A 17,624-nucleotide genomic window follows, 5' to 3' on the forward strand; every position below is an offset into this window, starting at 1 on the left:
AGTCAGTACTGAGGAATATAGACATTTGTCTTGTCATGATGAGAATGAAGTGAAGTCATTTATCTGTTGTTCAGTTGAAACAGGAAACAGACCATCAAACATATGAGCCAATAATGTTTGTTATACAGGTGAAGAAGAAAACAACAGTGGCCTATGAGCCAAAAGGATTGATAAGTTCTTTCTTGTTTTGGCATCTGTGATGTGTGGAGTCAAGTTCTTCAAGCTGTGCTGAAATACTGTCTATGTGCCAACTACTGAAAATGGATCTAGAGTATCTTCTAAAACAATGTGCTTGTATGAATCAGAAATAAACCAATGCAATATGTGTTTGATTTGTCAAAGCTCAGGAACTGGAACATGTTTCAGTCAGTGCTGAGGTTTGGACTTTGTCTCTTTGCTCTTGAAGTTTTGGGAACTGATCTGCAGTGTTTTTTTGGAGCGTCCAGCTTCTCGGTTTCTCATCTATGTGATATAAATCCATCCTCATCCTCACAATCCTTGTTAACCGCTCTGCCTCAACAACACTGATATTTCCAAACCTCTGTTATTTCCCATTGTGTCACCAAACGCCTTCTAAACTTTCCATCTCTACTTTCCCCCTTTGTCTGAAAACAAAGTCCAACACAAATGTCAGATTGAAACCAAGAGATTGAACTAGAATGAGTTTCTCCATGATAGATATGACCAGGGCGTCTTTATTGTTGTTGTTACTGGACAATATAGAGTCTGAGAAAGATCTTTGTTATGGACAGAAGCTGAAGAGACTGATGACAACAAGGAAATCATAGAAGCTACTTCCTCCTCCTCTAAAGTGTGAGATTAAAGTCCTTGTCACACTGTGAGCTTTGAGTTCTTCTAGTTCTTCTTAGTGAAACAATGAATGAAAAACACATAATGACATGAGACTAAAAACAAACTCAATTTCAAAGATCCAATGAATATTTTGGCAGGAGTGACATTTGAATTCAATTTATTTCCAAGCAACAAAACTTTCTATCCATGGAAAAGTTCCTATCAAATCCTTTTTAGAACCAATATAGGATCTACTGAATATTCTTCAGTTTAATGCCAAACAGAAATATGACCAATAGAATATCAGCCCTCTGTCATATGGCCAAAAAGAAATGCAACACCTGCTTTTTTGCATAGTTGAGTTTGACACATGAAAACTAACAGTGGCCAGTAGCAGTGAATGGGAAAGTACTCAAATACAAATACCTCAAATACCTGACCAAGTGCTGTATTTAGTTTCAGCCACTAGATGGAGACACAACATTGTGGTTTTATTCTTCTCTCTGAACTTATTTTGTGTCTTTTTCTGTCATTGTTCATCTGTTTCTTGTTGTTTTGCATCTTTTGTGGTTTTGACCTGAGCTCTGTGACTTTCAAACTAGTCTGATGTCCCTTCATCCAGAGACACAGGCCCAAGGGCCCCTGAGCTCTCAGGCCCCTGGTTAATCCAGCCCTGATGATTAGACAGTTTCCAGCAGCAGCTCTATGGACTCTGGGCTCCTCATACACACAGATCAACACATTTGAATGACATTCAATAAATAGACACTTTCTATGTGACATATTGTGAAGCTGGACTTTGGAGAATAATCCTCCTTTTAGCCAAACAAAGCAGTGTAGAGTGTGATCTCTAGTCCCAACTCTGTCTGTCACATATATATATGAGAACCTGTGCTTATGTCATTATATGCAACATTGGCCTGTGACAGATGCTGATTGTTTCTGCTGTGCTCTTTTTATCAGTTAGAAAGAAAACAACTGTGTTGTCAGTCTTTGACCATGTTTAAAGTGCATTCATTTATGCAAAGCTTGGCTTGATTGATTCCATAGACTTTCTACATGTGGCCAATTATATTTGGACACTAGAGCCTTTTCTAACCAGTCAAATATGAAACATAACTGTGGTTTTTGTTCTACATGTTCTCTGTATAGAACGTTGGGATCCTGGTAGGAAATGGAAAGAAAAAGCTGCATCAGTGTGTGTGTGTGTGTGTGTGTGTGTGTGTGTGTGTGTGTGTGTGAGAGAGAGAGAGTGTGTGTGTGTGTCTTGATTATCTTCTGAACAAAGGTGTGTCCTCAGCCTAAACTGTTTTCTCAAACTCTTCTTACCTGTTCACGCCTCCTGAATCACACAGGTGATTCCCAGTAAATGGAAAGGGGCGGGGCCACAGTGAGTAACCAATCAAAGCACAGAGGCTGCAGCTGTTTGATCAGAAAACATTGGAAGAGGACAGAGGAGACCTGGAGACCTGTGAGTACTGATCCAATTTTATGTTTACTGTCAGGCTTTATCAGAGTCATGTGGTTTCTCAGCCTGATAGAAAGTGATGTCAGTAACTCTGACACATCTGTATCTGGATTTAAAGGGGTGAGGGTGGTCTCTGGTCTGTCAGGGTCTTGTGATGTCAGTAACTGACACATCTGGATCTGGATTTAAAGGTTCGATCTGTTTAGTTTCTTTTCAGTCATTTTGTAGAGGTGAGAACTCTGACACAAAACATGTTGTTGTTGTTGTTGTTTTTATGTAATAATCTAAAAATATAATGTCAGACCTTCTTGGGGGGTCAGGTTCTGGTTGGTTGGCCCAAAAATCACCCTCAAAGGTCCGGCACAACCTTTAGCCCTGCAGTTTAGGTGTAGGGTGGGGTCAAAGGTCAAAGCCTCCTTCATCTGAGCTCAGGCAGCAGAGGGAGGATTCATCAGGTCTGACTTCATTTCAGTCTAACTTTTCTTAGGCAGCTTCTTTGAATAAAGAGCAGAAGGATCCACAGGATTTCTGTTCACATGTTCAGCTGCACAGCACCAGCTGGACTTAAAGACATGTCTGAGACCATCAGTCATGGACAGTCTGTGTCCCCAAAACCTCCTGACACCACCCACTGTTTCCAGATGAGGACCTGATTGAGGACAGGGACCTAATAATCCCAGAGCTCACAGTAACAAGGCTGCTCTGGACCTTCAGGGCATTCTCAGGAGCAGCTGTGGTTTCTGTTGATGCTGCTGATGGACCCTATGGTCCAACAGGCTGTCAGACCCACAAATACACAGACCCCTAAAGAAAAGCATCGACAACAACCACACAATATCTTAAACATGAAAACACTAACATTTAAAATACCATGATGACAAACAGTTTTCATGTGACAGTTCAAACTGCCCGTAACGTTCGTGATCACACTGAGTCAACACAGGTGAAGGATTTCCGGATTTACTCTCTCTCTTTGTCACACAGGCACACAGGTAAGCAAAGAGGGGAGGAGTCACAGGGGTCAGGTGACCCAAGTACCTGAGAACAGGTGGTCAGACTCCATTTAGAGACGACAGAGCAGAAGGAGGAGACGTGGCTGAGGCAGGTGAGTGTTGATCCAACATTGTTCTCTTCCTGTCCCAGAGTCTGAGTGTGTTTTCTGTCTGTGGACTGTGGAGGAAGAAGAGTCCCTATAAAGCTCCATCAGCACAAAGATTTGAAGGAAAGGAGGAAGTTCAAAATGTGTGTGTGTGTAGTTTGGTGTGTCTGGGTGTGACTGACATGAACAGACTTGTCCTCAGTTTGATTTTCTGTCTCTCAGAAACTTTCCCTATAAACTCTGTGCCAGGGCTCCAAAGTCAGTCAGGATCCTACAGACCTGGTACTTTAGGATCTAAAGGCTTTTGATAGGCAGGTAGGAAAAAACGTCATGTTCCAGTCAGACCCACAGGCCTGCTAATTGTTAGGCATCATAATATTGTGAAGAAGAGAAATATTTCTTATTTCTTCATCCTCTTTGTCAGACCCTGGAGCCCTGTTTTGGTCTGTGGTTGCACTTGTTTCCCCACCTCTGTTTGTGTTTGGGTCTAATAGTCTTATTGTTTCCTGGTTGGTCTCGTCCTCGCTGGCTGTTGGTTTGGTTTGTACAGTGACGTTCCCTGTGTTATTTGGCCTGGTTTAGTTTCACTTTCTGTTCTTGGTCTTTGTGTCCCTCTTTTAGATTTGGAAGAACAGTTCAAATGTTCTGAAACATGTCACATAGAAAGTGTCTATTTATTGAATGTCATTCAAATGTGTTGATCTGTGTGTATGAGGAGCCCAGAGTCCATAGAGCTGCTGCTGGAAACTGTCTAATCATCAGGGCTGGATTAACCAGGATCATTTCATTCAATTGAATATTTTGCTCAGTAACTTTCCAAACCAACAGCTGTGTTTTCTGATGAGCTGACACGTTCTTCTTAGGTCCAAAGAAGTCAAACTAGAAACAGAGATTGTTGTTGACTGTCAGAATCAGCTTTATTGGCCAAGTGTGTGTAAACAAACTCACTGAGCTCTATATTTACAGGAATGAACATAAAGAGAATATGTGGCCTATTGGATTTAACTATAAAGGGACAGATGTGCAAATATGCACACAGGGACTATTGTACAGTGGTTATTCCTCCACCCTATGACCTTAGAGTTCATCTGTGACAGCCTGGGGAAGAAACCGTCTCTGTGCTGGGTGGTCTTGGTGTACAGTGCTCTGTAGGGCCTACCAGAGTGGAGGAGTCTGAACAGTTTGTGTCCAAGGTGTGAGGGGTCTGCAGAGATGGTCAGAAAATCTTTGAGCTGTAGTTCATAAGAAAGATGAGATAAATAGTGTAGGAGAAATAGCTTCATTGGTCCTGGACCATATTCATTAATTCATGCAGACCTGGTATTAAGAGGATTATGAGAAAGCAGAAGAAAAACAAACTTCAACAAATGCTGCCAAACAACAAACACAAACAATATTTTTAATATTTAATATATAACTGATAAAACACAAATCAACTTCATTAGACACAATGTGACACTATTTAAATCAGACGTTTGTTCACAATATATAACGAAATATATGAAAACTCAAAGAATAGTTTTACAAATGGAAAGGAGGATCTTAAATGTGTGTAGTTTGATATATATCAGTGACTCTCCTCCACAAACTGTGAAGGTCATCACTGCAGTTGTTTCCATTATAAACACAAGTCTGTATAATGGAAACACAGCACAGATCAACCAAATCAGGTGTCAGGGATCATGACTCAGAAAGTGAAACCCTGAAAACTGATCCTGATGCCGTCAGTCCCACATCTACTATCAGACTTTAGTTCTGCTTAAGTCTACAAAACAGCCACAAAACGTCAATTTCTACCAAATCTTTTTCTCTGGTCAATCAGGTTCCAAAGGTCTGGTACTTTATGATCTAAAGGCATTTAACCAGGCAGGTGGATTTAGAAAAACCTGAGCAGGTGAAGTGAACTCTGTTTAAAGACCAGTGTAAAATGTTTGCTGAGAGGACAGAGGAGACCTGGAGACCTGTGAGTACTGATCCAATTTTATGTTTACTGTCAGACTTTATCAGAGTCATGTGGTTTCTCAGCCTGATAGAAAGTGACGTTAGTACCTCTGACACATCTGTATCTGGATTTAAAGGGGTGAGGGTGGTCTCTGGTCTGTCAGTGTCTTGTGATGTCAGTGACTCTGACACATCTGGATCTGGATTTAAAGGTTCGATCTGTTTAGTTTCTTTTCAGTCATTTTGTAGAGGTGAGAACTCTGACACAAAACATGTTGTTGTTGTTGTTGTTGTTGTTATTGTTGTTTTTATGTAATAATCGAAAAATATTATGTCAGACCTTCTTGGGGGGTCAGGTTCTGGTTGGTGTGCCCAAAAATCAGCCTTAAAGGTCCAGCACACCTACAGTACAATATTCCAAACGACATGACTGCCTCATTGCCAAGTCATACAGCAATTTGAAATGACAGTCAACAAGTATGTGGCCTCACATCTGTGTGTGTCTGTGGCTGTTGGTTAATGTGTGTTTGGCTGGGACTGACCTGAACACACTGGTCTGACTTCATTCCAGGACCAGGAGCATCTTCAGTCTGACACTGAGGCTCTAACCCTCACTGACAGTCTCAGATAAACACTAATGTTGTTACTGTAGCATTTGTCCTGAAGCTTCAACAGGAGAGTCAGGGACCAGACAACAAGGAGGCTCATCAGGCTTCACTTCATTCCTGACAGAGGAGCCAGAGGAGTCTTTGACTCAGACTCAGTCCTGGACCACAGACAGTAGAAGCAGCTTCATCATATCAACTTTTCTGTCAACAAAGTGAAACAGTCAAACAGCAAATTCAACTACACATCTGTTCCCATTACAGCTGAAGGTCAGAGGTCAGCTTTGAAAGGAATAAAGTCCCTCATTGGTTTCAGTCAGTCCAACACTGGAGACCTGATACCTGAGCTGCCTGACCTCTGACCCCCACAGTGAAGCTCCATAGACATGTCTTTGGTCGGTTGTCAGTCAGTACAATCTGTGCATGTGTTTGAAAAAGGGCCCAGATCCTCCACTGTCACTGTCATTGTTGAGACATATGAGGAGTCGATGGGAAAAACACTAAATATCTGAGTCTTTGTTAGTTGAACTAATTTTGTTTTAGATCCAAACTAATGTGACGACATGACAGTCACTGTTTTTACAGCCCTGGTACAAATACTGCAGGGTTGGATCAGGTTTGTTATCAGCAGACTGAACCTGCTTCTTTGCATCCTGATCCACTGCTGGTCTCTGGACTGGACGTCCCCATAACATAAGGACAGAGACTGTGTCAGTGAGCTGGGAGAGACTCTGAGAACTTCCTGTGATGTTGTTGACTACCTGTTTGTGTTGCAGAGCGCCCACTCACTGCCACATGTGAAGAAGAGCAAAGTGTGAAGTCAGACTCCATTTTAAAGTCCACAGAGAAGAAGAAGGAGGAAGCAGGAAGTGGGAAGCAGGGTGAGTGTTAATATGACACCTGCACATATTGATCCATCTCATTGATGAATGTTGGGATTGAGTCTGGTTTAGACTTGTGTTTCCTGACGTCACAGTCACACTGTGTCTCTGGGATGGTTCCATCAAACTAATGTCCAATCAATAAGAAGCTGCTGCCGTTACAGGGGGACAGCTGACTGGGTTTGTTCCTCTGGTCTCCACGGCCCTGGTTTCCCTCTCAGACCACAGAAGATGAGTCTTTGTGGGGGGGAAGAGGAGGACAGACCACGGTCTCCAGGATCCAGCTGTCTGTCCATGAAGAGTGACCGGTCCAAAGATATTCCTCCAGTCTTCAGTCCTGAACCTGGATCCTCAGACTCAGGGTAAGAGACAGTTTCTAGTGTAAACTGAGCTGAAGATGAGTCTGTGGTATGGAAGACAAAATTTAGGCTCAAATCAAATTTAGGCTGTGGGCAGAAAACGGACTTTTGTGCTGGAGGATCAGATATTTAGTCCAAAAAAACCTGTTTCCTGGAAACATTTCAGGCCGACTGACACCAATCAACATATTTGTGGTTGGAATTTCTACGAGGCCGTGTCAGTAGTTAGTGTAGTTCCCGACAGAAACAATAGACTGAAGCTCTTCATCTGCATTTAAATGCAGTCGTCAGAAGGAATTCACAGCTTCCAGGTGGAAAACCATCTCCGTGGTAACGGTCCCTCCCCCTGCACACCTCTGTTGACTGGTTGGTTTTTTCACTGCAGTTCACAGCGAGTGAGAAAGGACGTGAACATCCAGTCTAGAGCGTCAGCTCCAGCTGCAGAGCTAACGTGGTCAGTTCTTAGTATTATTAAATGTCTCTGCATCACTTTGACTCTACGCAGCCAAAGCAGGTCCACAAAGGATGGAATATGAGACCCAGCTCAATACTGTGCAGCACAGTAGTTCACTGAGCCAACCAGTCCCAATGAACACAGCTGCTTTTTGGATGCAAACACATGTGCAGCGTTAATGTTAATGCGTAAGATTGTGGCACCAATGAGGAACAGCCCATTAAAGAAACAGAGCTGTGCTTTATGCTCTGCTCTCTGATCATGGTTTAGGTTTGGTGTCTCTGTTTGTCGGCCGCTTTTCTGACTGATTATTAAACTCATAAAGCCTAACACGGTCTGGGCCAGAACAGACTCGACCATCTGGCCCTTCTGTCAGTGAACATAGATGGTCTCAGTAGTATTGATTCTGAATTGATCAATGATCAGTTGATGTTGAAGGAAGCCCAGTTTGAATCAGCCTGTGTTATCACAGTCCAACCTGTTTCTAGATTCCCCTCTAGAGCTTTGTTGTATCAGCATTAACACAGTGTCATTCATTGTTTATTGTGCAGGGCTAAGGATTTACTTTGTCTGTGCAGCACCTGCATCTGCTACCATGGAAATACTTTCTGTGTCTCCATGTGCCACATCAGATTCCCCCCCCCCCCTCCAACGATGCAGGCAAAGTTCTGCTTTCAAGTCTAACAACACGACTGAGAGTAGATATTATTTTATTGATGAGCTGAGCTATTGTTCAATTCTAATATCTGATCTTATCTAGCATGTTGATTCTGTGGCAGTTTCACAGCAGAAACATATTTCAGCATTAAAGAAAACCTGTCTCTTCTAATGTGAGACTGTGTTCCACAAACTGAACCTCCCTTTGCTGTTGTCCTGGACTGGATCAATGCAGCAACACTCTGCCCATCCTGGACCCAAACAGGAAGCAGTTTGTCCCTTTAATGCTTCAGTTGATTGACAACACACACACACACAAAATAATGAGAAAAAGTCAAACTAAAGCAGTTGAGGAAAGAGAAACACATCTTTCCACATGTGGAGCAGCTCAGGCCTCTGGCTGTTCTAAATAGAGCTCAGCCTGTGTCTACAGTGGTAGTGACTGAAAACATCCTAGTTGTTCCCAGCGTTATGTTTGCAGTCCCCTGGTGCTGCTGTTGCATCAGGAATGCAGTGGTTGAAACCCTTCCAAAAAACTCCAACATGCAGTTCTCCTTCAGTTTCCTGCTGTTATTGTGCAGCTTTGAAGGGATTGATCCGTTTCCAGACGTCGTGTCATTGATGCACTTTGGAAAAGGAAGTTGGTTCTTTTTCATTTACAGTTAGTAAAATGATTCCATCTCCTTTGTTCAGACTGAGGAGTCTCATTGTTTGATGACTTTATTTCTGCTGTCACATGGAAATGTTTCTGTCTTATCACTTTTTCTGTTTCTCACCACATTTCTCTTCTTCTCTCTTCTTTCTTTCCCTCAATGAACATCTCACTGGATCATCTTGATGTTGAGCTGCAAACCTTTGCAAACTGACAAACTCAGTGTTGAATGTTGATCAGATTCCAAACTTCATGATCAGCCAGTTCAGCTGTGGAGGAAAACTGATTTAAAGCCAGCTGGGAGACAGCTGGGAGTTTCCAGCTTCTGTCCAGTCAAACAATAAGAAAGTTTCCTCACTCAACATGTCTCCACCTCAACTAATCCCAGTTTGCTTCATGTCCACAGGGACAGGACCAGTACTCAGGTCTCTGAGGAGCAGCGGCTGTCCAGCTGTGCTTTGTGTCAGGACGTCCTGAAGGATCCAGTCTCTACGAGCTGTGGACACTGGTTCTGCAGACAGTGCATCACCTCATACAGGGACCAGTCTGGTTCACCAGGAGACTGTCCTTGTCCCCAGTGTGGAGAAAGACCCAGAACCAGTAGGACCCACTGATTGTTCTACATTTGAGTTGGTCCTTCGCAGTCGAGATTCTGTGTCACACAAACGTCTGTTTGATTGGACCCTTTTTCTTGTCTTCCAGAGGACTCTGGTCTGCAGGAGGTTTTAGATCAACATAAGACCAGTCTGAGGATGAGATGTGAACATGTGACTGAAGGACCTGATCCAAGAGGAAGTGGAACCCTCCTCAACAGGATCTACACTGAGCTCTACATCACAGAGGGAATGAGTGAAGAGGTTAATACCCAACATGAGGTCAGGCAGCTGGAGACCACTTCCAAGATGACCCTCCATGACACTCCAATCAAGTGCCACGAGATCTTTAAAGCCTCCCCTGACCAGCAGAGACCCATCAGAGTGGTTCTGACCAACGGCGTCACTGGTGTTGGAAAAACCTTCTCAGTGCAGAAGTTCAGTCTGGACTGGGCAGAGGGCTCAGAAAACCAAGACGTCAGTCTGCTGGTCCTGCTTTCGTTCAGGGAGCTGAACCTGATCAAAGATAAGCAGATCAGTCTTCTCAGGCTGCTCCATGTTTTCCATCCAACATTACAGAAGGTCACAGCAGAGCAGCTGGCTGTCTGTAAGGTTCTGTTCATCTTTGATGGCCTGGATGAAAGCAGACTGTCACTGGATTTCAACAACAGGAAAGTGGTGTCTGATGTCACACAGGAGGCCTCCCTCGGCTCTGGTCTGGATAACTTCCCGACCCGCGGCGGCCAATGGGATCCCTCCTACGTGTGTGGACAGGTTGACAGAAGTCCGAGGCTTCACTGACGCCCAGAAGGATAAGTACTTCAGGAGGAGGTCCAGGGATGAAGAGCTGTCCAGCAGAATCATCTCACACATCAAGGCATCCAGGAGCCTCCACATCATGTGTCAAATCCCAGTCTTCTGCTGGATCACTGCTACAGTTCTGGAGCACATGTTGACCACAGAGCAGAGAGGAGAGCTGCCCAAGACCCTGACTGACCTGTACTCACACTTCCTGCTGGTTCAGACAAACAGGAAGAAGCACAAGTACCGTGAGGGACATGAGATGAGTCCACTGCAGCTGAAGGAGGCTGACGGCGAAGTTCTTCTGAAGCTGGGGAGGCTGGCGTTTGAACATCTGGAGGAAAGAAAGAGCATGTTCTACCAAGAAGACCTGGAGCAGTGTGGTCTGGATGTCCCAGAGGCCTCGGTGTACTCAGGAGTCTGTACAGAGATCTTCAAAAGAGAGAGTGTGATCTTCCAGAAATCAGTCTACTGCTTTGTTCATCTGAGTGTTCAGGAGTTTCTGGCTGCAGCCTACATGGTCCACTGTTACTCCAACAGGAAGACACAGGTACTGGTGGAGTTCCTTGAGAAAAGGTGCATTAATTTAATGAGGGCAAACAAACTGAAAAATCGAAAAAAGACTGTTAATATTATAAGATTGTTTCGGAAATCTGAAAATCCTGATTCAACTATGGATCACCACTACCCATCTCTGTATGACTTCCTGTTGGGAGCCATGGAGAAATCCCTGGACAGTGAAAGTGGCCACCTGGACCTGTTTGTCCGCTTCCTTCATGGCCTCTGTCTGGAGTCCAACCAGAGAGTCTTAGGAGGCCTGCTGGGTCAGACAGAGACCAGTCCAGAAACCATCCAGAGAGCCATCAACAACCTGAAGAAGATGAACAGAGATGATATCTCTCCTGACAGAAGCATCAACATCTTCCACTGTCTGATGGAGCTGAACGACCACTCAGTCCATCAGGAGATCCAAGAGTTCCTGAAGTCAGGGAACAAATCAGGGAAGAGTCTCTCTGAGATCCAGTGCTCAGCTCTGGCCTACATGCTGCTGATGTCAGAGGAGGTTCTGGATGAGTTGGACCTGAAGAAGTACAACACATCAGCCCAGGGACGACGAAGACTGATTCCAGCTGTGAGGAACTGCAGAAAGGCTGAGTAAGTCCAGATGTGCCCAAATGAAAAAAATCAATTGTTGTATATTTTCTAAAAGTATATTGAGTATACTTTTGAAATACTTTGAAATACTTGAAGTTGTGTTAAAATGAAACCAGGGAAGTTGCTGGAAGCTGCACTATAAATCTGCTTTAGTACATGAAAAACCTATTTTTCACGTATTATTGAGTATTTTCTGCCCAAAATACTACACTACTGTTAAAATATACATGAACCATTTGAAGTTGACTTGTTGCAAATGTCAAAAATCTATAGTGACATTAAACTGACAGTGTATTACTAATGGACTTTGAGCCAAAGTAAATGTACTTGAAATATACTCTGAACTCATTTGAACTATGTATGAAATACAATAGAATGAGGTTTGAAATGTGAAAAAAGTATGCAAAGTATATTTTTCAAAGTATTTGAGTATTTGTTGTGAAAATGAGCCACTGACTTTGTGTTAAATTGCAACCAAGTTGAACATATTGCATTAAAAGACACAATGATATTGGATTGATATTCCTAGTAAATATAAGTCCACTATAAGCATCATTGTGTGTTTAATAAATACACCAACAATGCCCTCTGAATGGATTCTCCAAACACTGAGTCTGAAATGTAGATACTTTACTTAGATTCCAATCCAATGATGTTGGACTAAAAGCACTACTTCCTGTTAGCATGTTCTCAAATGCTCTTACTTTGAAAAGCCCAGTGCACTTTGAAGACGTTCTAAAAGGACTGAAAATAATCTGAACTCCTACACAAAGTCCAAAACCCGTCAGTCCAACAAATATTGATTTGAACTCTAACACTATTAAATCCAGCCATTTAAGGGCTTTGGAACAAAACAAGTCATTCAAGGTAACAACAATAACAATAAACAGGAACAACAGTTTGTGTTTTCTATTAGTGAGGTCAAAGTATTATTTGGCTGCACCACTATGGGACTAACATGGATTTTAGTGATCTTCAGGATTCTGCATAGTTCTCCGAAGAATTCTGTCCAAACATCCAAAATACATGAAGTGAAGTGAACATGTAGTATGAAAGAGTATTTTGAAGTGAAACTTTGTCCACAGGAATTAGACCACTTCCAAGAGTCCACTTTTCCAAGGGCAGGAACACATACATTGTGTACTTTAAATAAGTATACTGAAATAGAGCTCAAGTTAACAGACTTTTGGAAAATATCACTAAAATTACTTCAAAATCTGTTGAAAGTAAAGTGCACTTTGAAGAAATCTGCTAAATGACTAATGAAGTAATGAGATCATTTCAATATACTTTGCAAACATTTACTTTGAATCTGCTTTTTTTGTCTCAGTAACTCTTTGACTAATCTTGTACTTTGGAGACTCACCAAAAATGTACTTTTACTACATTTCAACACAAGCACAAATACACTTGGTAAAATGTGTGAACACACTTTATCTGCTAAAAGTAGAATTGAAGTCTGAAACAATAGATTGATTTTTCACTTGGGTGATCATCACCATAATGTTCCTCTTGTTTATTGTGAGAATGACAGCAGCTGGATTTTGTTCCAGATGTTCTTGAGTTGTTCCAAATGGTGTCAGTCCAAAAGCTGCAGATGTTCCTGTTGTTTTTTTCTCTCTGTCCAGTGAATGAACACAGTTCTTCTTTTTCTTTCCAATGGTTTTTCCATGGGACACATTTTTCTTCTGTTTCTCTTCACACACTGATGTTTTTCTGCCACATGTGAACAAATGTCCAACATTGGAATAAACAGGGACAGGCCTGTTGTGCAAGTTCCAAAGGAACTCAGTTTTCTCTGCTTCCTGTCCAAGATGAAAGCAGAACAAAGATGAAGCGTGTGCAAGTGTGACAGAGAGTGAGAAGAATTCTTATTTCATGTCCAACCCACTGAGAGAAGATCAGCTGAACCACTGATGTGAAGACACAACAGGACATGTCCCTGTTTGACATCAAGTGATTCAACTCAATATATTGTCTCTGTCATAATAACAGCTTTTCTAATATATGTGTCCTCACAGACTTTCTTACTCTGGACTCTCAGAGACTCACTGTGAATTCGTGGCCTCAGCTCTGAAGTCCAACCCCTCCCATCTGACAGAACTGGACCTGAGTCTGAACGACCTGCAGGATCCAACAGTGCAGCAGCTGTGTGGTGGACTGCAGAGTCCACACTGTAGACTGGAGACTCTGAGGTCAGTCCACTGACTGTTACTATTGTAGATCCGAGATGTTGAATCCACAACTAAAGCTCCTGTGAATGTTGGTTGTTCTATTCAGTGTTTTCATTGTTCTTCTATTCTCAGCAGACTAAGAATGATTCCTTGAGTTTCACTTCATTTCACTGAGCTGTCTTCAATAATGTGTGTTCACTCATATTGAATAGTCATATTAATAATGATGGGTTTCTTTCTATAGAAGCTTTGAAGAACAGTGTGTCCCAAAAATGTCATCTGTCAGGAAGTTGTTCTGAATCCTTTGTGTTTCTAAACAAACTGTGGAAACAGTCCAAAGCTGAAACTGTTTCAACTGAAACTGTCCAGTGTTTGTCCAAGTTTTGATCCCAACAATATGTCAATATTGGACCAAACTAATATCTGACATCCTCCTGAGAGCCAGAAGGAAAAAGGTTGGAATATTTCCATTTTGGAATAGAAGTGAAGACTTTGGGACGTGAGAAACAAAGTCCTCTTTCTTTTTGGGGAAGAACACGTCCCTGTAGTGGACATTGGGTCTTGCTTTGTCCCAAAAACCACACAATAAGCATCAGTTTGCTGACGATAATGTTGGATTCTCTCTGCATTTCTATCTGATTTTTCTCACTTGATGAAACTCAGAGAAACATATGACACAGTCAGTTGTCAACAATCTACGAATGGGATTCCAAAGCTTGTGTTTAGTGGCCAATGACACAGTGGGGATCAGTCCCAACACAAGGACATGATCTGGTCTGTGCATTGGGACTGGGCCATTAGAAAGCAGTTGTCAGCCTGTTGTCATTGCCAAGGCCTCAAATCCTGATGCTGTGTGAAGAACCTTTGAGTAGTTTTTGTTCCTGAACTGAAGCCAGCAGCTTTTGGTCCTGACACTGTCCACCCAGTTTGTTCCCTAATCCAAATCTCATTGTGAAGAACAAATCCACAGTGTCTCTATAAAGTTGATCCCATAGAAATGAAAGCACATGTGGAGCACAGAGACACACAGATGAAATCATGTGTCCAGGTGGTTGAGCTGTGTTTAGTGTCTGAGCTGCTGCTGCTGCTGCTGCTGCTGCTGCTTTACCTCTGTGCTGTGCTGAGGCTGCAGCCAATAAAGCCAGAGAAGAAGATGCAGAGAGGGAAGAGACAGGAGACAGGAGAGCCTGGGGGAGCTTCCTTGGCTCAGATAGAATAAGGAGGAACAAATCAATGCATTGTTTTGCTGCACTTTGGAACTGGGTCAACAAACTTTAAGCAGGAAACTTTAAAGCTGCACAGTGACAGTATGAGCCATCAACTAGATTGATTCTGCTGTTGGCTGGAAAGCAGCTTCTCTTCCCATGTGCTGACAATAATATCATGATATAGTCAGACTATTATAACTATTATTCTGACTGTTCTCATATTATTCTTCTCATTATTATCATTCTACATTTCCCTTCAGGGATTAATCAAGTTGATCTCATCTCATTATTCTAATGAAAAGAAGAAGAATTGTCATCATCATCATCACCATCCTCATTGTCATCAGCATCAGTGTCACATTGGATCTCCTTCTTTGCATCTTTATTCAGGTTGAGGGGCTGCAGTTTGTCAGAGACCAGCTGTGGTTATCTGGCCTCAGCTCTGAAGTCCAACCCCTCCCATCTGAGACACCTGGACCTGAGCGGTAACAACCTGCAGGATCCAGGAGTGCAGCAGCTGTGTGGTGGACTGCAGAGTCCAGACTGTAGACTGGAGACTCTGAGGTCAGACCCCATGTTTAGGTTGTGTGCTGAGATGAATGTGATGTGAAAGTTGTGCTGACACTAAACTGCAGACATGAGGCTGATATTAGACTGATCCACACTGAGGATCTTCATGGGAAAGGCTGTTTTCCCTCTCAGAGAAATGTGGCTGCACAACCTGAGTTTGTATAGATGGAGCCACAGGTGGAGCTGGCAGAGTTTCAGAGCTGAAGTCACTCCATTTTTATTGAAGCAGCAGCATGTTGACATTCATATTAATGACAGCTCTTTGTCCCTTTTTGGATGGGACTGCTTTGAACCTGCATCCTGTTGGCTTCAGCTGTTTGGAGTTTCCACTTTCTAAACTTCTACTTTCTAAACCTTCTTCATCTCTGAACACATTCTGAAACATTCAACACTTTCAAGAAGAACTTTGGTTTCTAACGTCGCATCTTTGCTTCTTTATTCAGGTTGGAGAAGTGCAGTTTGTCAGAGACCAGCTGTGGTTATCTGGTCTCAGCTCTGAAGTCCAACCCCTCCCATCTGAGAGAACTGGACCTGGGTGAAAACAACCTGCAGGACGCAGGAGTGCAGCAGCTGTGTGATCTTGTCCAGAGTCCAGACTGTAGCCTGCAGACTCTGAGGTCAGTAGAGGGCTGGAGTCAGTCCATGGTGCTTTCAGCAGGATTGGACTAAATCCAGTCAGTATCAAAGCAAAGATCCAGGATTTCCTGTAAAGCACCAACCTTCTCAGTGAAGCTGTGAGAGGAGAACAGGGACAGGCTTCAGGATTGGACAGAAAGACAGAGAGAGAGACAACAGTCAGCCAATCAGATCAGCCAGAAGCTTGTTGTGATCATGTGTTTGAGTTGATGTGAAGACGACTGTTGCTGATGAAGTGAGTCTCTGTGACCTCTGGTTTCTGACCTCTGCTCTCTTTGCTTCTCTCTACAGAGTGAAGCCATTTGTTTCACACTGGGACTGGAGCTTGTTGTGAGACTGGATCTAAACCTGGACTTGTTTCTTTTCCCTCTTGTTGTCCACCTGCTATAAATTCTGTCCATGGGTTGTTATCAGTGTAATTCTAAGATATTATCTGCCTGTTTCATTAAATTTGCATGTGGTCACTTTGCTGTTGGACTTGATCCTCAACAGATGGACTTCCTCCCATCCCAAGTAGCCAAACTTTTCCTTCCCACTGTTTCTAATTTTTCTGAAACTTGCATATCCAGAGATGGTAGAGGATGGTAGAGCGGGGTCATGAACTGCAGAGAAAGTGAAAACTTGTCTTGAATCATTTAATGCTTCAGTGTTTTGTGTTGGACATGTCGTTATGAGAGAATCAGTGTTTCACTTCATCTGTGAGCATCTACAGTGTTTTGGCTCATCAGTGAAAAACCATCTTTATCATTTGATCATGTTAATGAATCAAATCTGTGGAGAATCACTTTAATCTGGGTTTGGACTAGAAACCTGATCCAGTCCTTGTTTTGAGGTCAGAACCAGTTTTAGAGGAAAAAGACCAGACCAGAAATCTGGGACTAACCTTTAGTTGCTCACCACAATTTAGAAAATGTAGATTAGACCAGATTATTGATGAGATGGGGCTGGGTTTAGGACTAGAGGGGAATAGATTTTGGACCACAGGGAATAAGGGCTCTGAGTCCAACAATGAGTTAAAGTTAAACAAAGACCAAAGTGAAATTTTCCCTCTGGGCCCTGAACTAAAGCGAGAAATGATAAGTAGTAAAATAAGAAATCAGAGTCCAGTAGTAAAAACAGGGGTCTCCAGTCTGGGTGTTATTATAGACTGATTGAAGTTTGGTCTCATAGAAAGAAAAGCAGTCAAACAGCTTTTTATCATCTTAGAAATGTCAGCAGAGTGTTTCCCTTTTTATCTCAACATGACACAGAAAAAGTGGAACCAATCAAAGAGTGTGTCTTAGGGAGGAAGACATGACTGTGGAAAAACTCTGTCGCATCTCTCAGGGAAAGAAAAGTCATTTGAAGTAGAGTCCACAATGCAGCTAGTCCTGCTACTGGGTCCTCATTGGCTCTCATCAGCCTTAGTTCAGCTGTGAAGTTAATGGAAGTGCTGTTCAGTTTTCTACAGGTTTTATTTGATTATTCGTGATTATTATTCTATTATTATTTTTGATTGTTTGGAAAAATGGCGTATTGCTCTGGTCGACAAACACTAATATTGAAATACAAGCCATTTCTTTTTTTCATGGGTCTAAAG

The 17,624-nt window shown here is 42.6% G+C and overlaps 1 long non-coding RNA gene across 1 annotated transcript; it reads left to right on the plus strand.

The window, feature by feature from the left end:
• Positions 1 to 1,294: 1,294 nt before the first annotated feature.
• Positions 1,295 to 6,741, plus strand: LOC113121561 (uncharacterized). Its single transcript, XR_003294755.1, has 4 exons — positions 1,295 to 2,263; positions 3,245 to 3,365; positions 6,170 to 6,300; positions 6,682 to 6,741. It is a non-coding gene; the product is annotated as an uncharacterized LOC113121561 (long non-coding RNA).
• The last annotated feature ends 10,883 nt before the right edge of the window (positions 6,742 to 17,624 follow it).

Source organism: Mastacembelus armatus, chromosome 20 (assembly GCF_900324485.2).
Source record: "Mastacembelus armatus chromosome 20, fMasArm1.2, whole genome shotgun sequence".
In the NCBI taxonomy this organism is placed as follows: domain Eukaryota; kingdom Metazoa; phylum Chordata; class Actinopteri; order Synbranchiformes; family Mastacembelidae; genus Mastacembelus; species Mastacembelus armatus.